Below are 6,480 nucleotides of genomic sequence, written 5' to 3' on the forward strand. Positions count from 1 at the left end.
GAGGACAGCCTCGGGCTAATTCTTTACAAGCTTGATTTTGGAGACAGGGTCTCTCACTGGACTGGAGCTGACTGAATTAGATTGGACTGCCTGACCAGCAAGCCCTGGGGAATCTTCTGACTCCACCTCCCCAGTAGGATTATAAGTATGTGATACCATGGTTCAGTTTTTTACATGAGTTCTGAGAATCTACTTCAGATCCTCATGCTTACGTGGCAAGCATTTAGCTGACTGAGCTACCTCCCCAGCCCTGAGAAATTATATATGTACTTTTGACTAAGATGTATATAGTAACAAAAATAATGAACTCTGGTTCTCTGCATTTAATAGCTGTGCGACCTCAGCCCCTCTGAGCTGCTTCATCTGTGAAATGAGTGTCACAGGAGAGTAGATAATTTGAAGTCTACTTGTTACTTTCCACAATGAAAAGTCTCTCTCTCTCTCTCTCTCTCTCTCTCTCTCTCTCTCTCACACACACAGTGATTTCCTCAGCAGCCTGGGGATAACAGGAGGAAATGTTTGAATCTCCCAAGAACTGGAAAGACCCAAACTTTGAAAGACACAAGCAATGGGACAGATGCTCGGATCCCTTTTTCTCTTGGACCTCCTGCAGCAGCCTTGACTTCCTGCAGCAGTAGACGTGTCCCTTGAGCCTTGCAGGCCACCCTTGCAGACAGAGAGGGCTCATGACAAGCTTCAGGCATCTGCCTGGCTCTCTCTCTCTCTCTCTCTCTCTCTCTCTCTCTCTCTCTCTCTCTCTCCTAGAATCACAGACCCCAATATAGCAAACAGAGATAAAGACAAGATGCTCTTGGATTCTAAGATTAACTGAACTGCAGCTCTGGGAGACTCCTGCAAACTAAAATTGTGCTGCAATGGAGGGGGGCAGGAGGAAGGAGGCAGAGGACATCTTCAGAGAATAGCAATGCTGAGAAATCAGATGTTCAACAAAACTGGGACCTCATGGGGATGATACCTCACTGAGGTAACAAAACTGACAGCCTGGGGTCCGGGTCAAATGAGAAGACAGAGACACTGTGCAATTGAACTCAAGAATTACAACACTGTGCCTTAATTATCCAATATTTGGGAGGATTCAAACACACACACCACACTGCTGTGTGGTGTTTGCCTATCTGACACAGTCCTCGGGTCCCAAGATATCAGAAATGACGAATCCAAAATTCCCAATGCTCGGTCTACTGCCTTAGATAAGGAAACATCACCTTCTATTCAGCCACCCCCCACCTTCCCCTTCTTAGATTTCATGAACTTCCTTCCATCCTTCCTTTCTTCCTCCCTCCCTCCCTTCCTTCCCATCCCTCCTTCCCTCCCTCCTTCCCTCCTTCCTTCCTTCCTTCATTCCTTCTTTCCTTCCATCCTCCCTCCCTCCCTCCCTTCCTCCCTTCCTTCCTTCCTTCCTTCCTTCCATCCTCCCTCCTTCCCTCCCTTCCTTCCTTCCTTCCTTCCTTCCTTCCTTCCTTTCTTCCCTCCTCAGTGCTGGTAATCAAACCCAAGGCTGGGTGCGACCTAGGCAAGCACTTTACCTCTGAGCTACATCTCCAGCCCAACTGCATTCCTTTGACCAATAAAAACAGCCACAGCACTCAAGAGACAGCTATCGGGTCAGATCTTCTAACTCACAAGTTTGTCTCCATTAGAAAGGCACTAACCATTACTCAAGCAAAGCCCAGTATGTGCAGGTCAGACGATACCTGCTCTGCTGGGAAATCCTATACACAATAATCACTAATCACCTGGTAAGTCAGACATTGAACAGCCTGACAAAATTGGCACCAGGAGAATCCTCCAGAAAGAATGTCCCAAATGGCAACATTCCTTCTACTCCTTAAAGAAAATCTGACTGACATAAGACAGCAAAATATGTTCAGGAGCATTCTTTCTGTTCAGAAGCCAATTCCCGGGGCTGGAGAGATGGCTCAGCGGTTTAGAACACTGGGTGTTCTTGCAGAAGACCCAGGTTCGAATCCCAGCACCCATGTGGCACCTAACAACTGTCCGTAACTCCAGTCCCAGAGGATCCGACAGCCTCTTCTGACCTCTGCAGGCATTGCACAACACGGGTGCACTTACCTACATGCAGGCAATACACGCATACATATAAAATAAAAATAATAAAGTATTAAAAAAAAAAAGAAGCCAATTGTACTCTGAATCCTATTGTTTGGGGATGACCTCTTAGCTTTCACAAGTCCCCAGGAGGAGGTGGCAGGGCCGTTGAAAGAGAAGAACAAGGGACTTGAGTCCAGAGTCCTGAGTTTAAATCCCAGCTCCAGCACGTGCTAGTTGCCTGCCTTTGATTAGATGATGTGTACTGACTGGATAAATGTGTGTAGGCCTCACCTAGTGCCGCCCTTCTACCTCCAGCCCTAACCCTAATGTGAAGTAGGTTCGAGTATTTTGTAAAACCATTACTGAATAACTGCCGCTCAATCCCAGAAGAGGATCACCTCTGTCCACTGGGTAGAGTTAAGCAGCCCTTATCCGAATCTTGGAACGAGAAATGTTTCAGATCTCCAAGGCTCTTCAGCTGTTAAACTATCACAGACTCTGTCAAGTAAACATCCCTAGCCCCAAAACCTGATATCTAAAATGTTCTGAAATCTAAAACCTTATGGGTACCATATCATTACTCAGAAAGTTTTGGATTTTGTAGCATTATGGGTTTGGGTTTTCAGATTAAGGATGATCAGCTGGAACTAAGGAATCAAAAGTGTGACCATAACATGCTTTTTGTCCCTATTTCCCTAAGTGCCTCAGCCACAGCTTTCCCAGCACTAAAATTAAAGAATAAAAGGACATCTAAGTAAAAAAGATAAAATGAGATTAGCTCTGCCTGCTGGTAAGTGTGTGTGTGTATGTGTGTGTATGTGTATACATATATAATCTTTAAGGATATAAACATATAATATATCTAAAGACTCCATAAAAAACTATTACAGCTGGGCATGGTGGCACACGCCTTTAGTCCCCGTACTTGGGAGGCCTTTAGTCCCCGTACTTGGGAGGCAGAGGCAGGCAGATCTCTGTGAGTTCCAGGCCATCCTGGTCTACAAAGTGAGTTCCAGGCCAGCTGGGGCTACAGGGAGACCCTGTCTCAAAAAGACAAAAAAAAAAAAATCTATTACAATTGAAAAATGTAATAGATTTCAAGAATATAAAATCAACTATAGAAAATCAATAGTTTCTATATACTGACAATAAACACCTAAAAAAGATACCAAAAGCCAATCCCATTTACAGTGCATTTTAAAAATAATCAGGAATAGATTTAACCAAGAAAATGAATGTAAGAGTTATATACTGAGAAATAGAAAACACCGATGAAAGAAATTAAAATACAAATAAACAGAAAGATAATCCACGTTCCCGGATTAGAAGAATTCATACTGGGAACAGAGATGACTCAGCAGATAAAGCTGCAATCGTTTTTGTTGTTTTGTTTTTGCACTGATCCTAATGCCCTGAGCTCGCTCCCCAGGACGTGCATGGTAGAAAGAAAGAAGAGACTCTTGAAAGTTGCCCTTTGACCTCCACGTGTGCACTGCCTCATTTCCCCCACACCTACACCTAAAAATAAATAAAGTTCTGAAGCTTTTAAAAAAGAATTAATAGTGTTAAAATGTCCATACTAAGCTAGGCATGGTAAGTGCACCCACAGTCCTAGGATTCAGGGCGCTGAGAGGGAAGGATCTCCTGAGTCGAGGAGTTCGAGATCAGCCTCGGCAACAAAGACGACCCTGTGGCCTTGTATTTCTTTTTTTAAAAAGACAGCTGGTGTGGTGGCACATGCATGTAGTCCCAGCATGCAGGAAGCAGAGGTAGGGGGAATCTGTGAGTTTGAGGACAGCCTGGTCTGCATAGCTAGTTCCAAGCCTACATAATGAGACCCTATATATCTTCTATCTATCTATCTATCCATCCATCCATCATCCACCCACCCATCCATCCATCCACCCATCCACCCATCCACCCATCCATCCATCCATCCATCCACCCATCCACCCACCTATCCATCCATCCATCCATCTATCCATCCACCCACCTACCTACCCCATCCATCTATCCACCCATCCACCTATCCATCCACCCACCCACACATCCATTCATCCATCCATCCATCCATCATCCATCATCCATCCATTCATCCATCCACCCACCCACACATCCATTCATCCATCCATCTACCCATCCACCCATCCATCCACCCACCCACACATCCATTCATCCATCCATCCACCCATTCACCCATCCATCCATCATCCATCATCCATCCATTCATCCATCCACCCACCCACACATCCATTCATCCATCCATCTACCCATCCACCCATTTATCCATCATCCATCATCCATCCTATCCATCATCCATCCACCCATCCATCCACCCACCCACACATCTATACATCCATCCATCCACCCATCCACCCATCCACCTACCCACCCACACATCCATCCATCCATCCACCCCTCCACCCATCCATCCATCCATCATCCATCCTATCCATCATCCATCCACCCATCCATCCATCCATCCATCATCCATCCTATCCATCATCCATCCACCCACACATCCATCCATCCATCCATCCACCCACCCACCCAGAGGCTGGAGAGATGACTCAAAGTGGTTAAGAGTTCTTGCTGAACTCTCAACTCTGAACTCAGTTCCCAGTACTCATGTAGAGTAGCTCACAACCACCTGTAACTACAGCTCCCTGAGATCCAATACCCTCTTCAGGACTCCACAGCCTCTGTACTCATGTACACATACCTCTCCACACATAATTAAAAATAAAATAAATCTTGTTTTAAAAAATTAACAAAGGGGGGTGGTGGCAAAATGGCTCAGTGATTAAGAAGCACTTGCTGCTCTTGCAGAGGATCCAGTACAGTTCCCAGCACCCACATGACAGCTCATAACCATCTGTAACTCCAGTTCCAAGGATCTGATGTCCTCTTCTGGCCTTTGCAGAGACCAAATACATATATGGTACATATATATGCATGTAGGTAAACACTCATACACACAAAATAAAAATAAATCTTTTTTAAACATCCATACTGTTCAAAGTGATCAATATACTATCAAAAGTCTAATGTCATTCTTTACAGGAAAGGGAAAAACAGTTCTAATATTCACATGGAACCATAAAGCCAAATAGTCAAAGTGATCTTGAAGGCATCACATTACTGACTTTTAAAATATGTTACAAAACCATTGTAATCAAAACAGCATGGAATCAGCATCAAAACAGTCACAGTGTCTAACGACTAACAGAAAGCCCAGAAATAAAGCCAAATACAGCCATCTACAGTTTGATTTTCCACAAAGATGCCAAGAACACAGAGTGAGAAAAAGACACTGTCCTCAGTATAAGGTGCTCAGAAAAATTGGATATTCCCATACAAAGGAATAAAATGGGCCTTTGCCACTCCCCTTATACAAGAGTCAGATCAAAATGTGTTAAAGACTTAAACATAAGGCCTGAAAGCACAACTATGTGGAAAAAAATAAACACCATAACTTTAAGGAAAGAGCTTTCTAACATTCAGCCCAGGCAGAGATTTCTTTGGACAGAGATTTCTTGACTAGAATCCCAATAACACAGGTGACGAAAGGAAAATTAGACAAAGGGACAAATCACACATCACATAAGAAACTAATAATAACACACACACACACACACACACACACACACACACAATAAACTTAAACTACTCAAGAACAAGAAAACAAATAACCATATCCAAACAGAGTCCATATCCACATGGACAGAGTTCAAGGTCATCCTCTGCTACTTCATAGATTTGAGGCAAGTCTGAGCTATATAAGACCTTGCCACAAAAGAAAACAAATAGGCAAGGGCTGCTCATGGTAGCAGCCTGAATCTTGGCACTCTGGAGGCTGTGGCAGGAGGATGGAGAATCTGAGGTCAGCCTATGCTATGTGGTGGGATCCTGTCTCAAATGAGTGGGACATGAATAAACATTAGTCAATAGAAGATATTCAGCTGGCCGTGGTGCATGCCTTTAAACCCAGAATTTGGAACGAAGGAAGGAAGGAAGGAAGGAAGGGAGGGGAAAAAAGATATTCAATGACCCACAGATACATGAAAAAGTATTCAATACCTCTCACCACCAGAGAAATGCAAATTAAAACCATCACAAGATATCACTTCACATGTGTCAGACTATTATCAAAAAGATGAAAGGCAACAAGTGTTGGTGAGGATGGAGAAAAGGAAACTCTTATAAAATGCTGGTATTAGAAATGAGCATAACCATTTTGGAAATCAGTATGATGGTTCCTCAAAACAGTAAAATCAGAACTACTAAATGATCTGGCAAAAACCACTACTGAGTTTATGTCCAAAGGAATTAAGTTAGCATGTCAGGGATGTTCCATGTTCATATCAAGGACATCCTGCATTCATGGCCACACCATTCACAAAAGCC

Source organism: Nannospalax galili, unplaced genomic scaffold (assembly GCF_000622305.1).
Source record: "Nannospalax galili isolate Female #2095 unplaced genomic scaffold, S.galili_v1.0 scaffold1892, whole genome shotgun sequence".
Lineage (NCBI taxonomy): Eukaryota > Metazoa > Chordata > Mammalia > Rodentia > Spalacidae > Nannospalax > Nannospalax galili.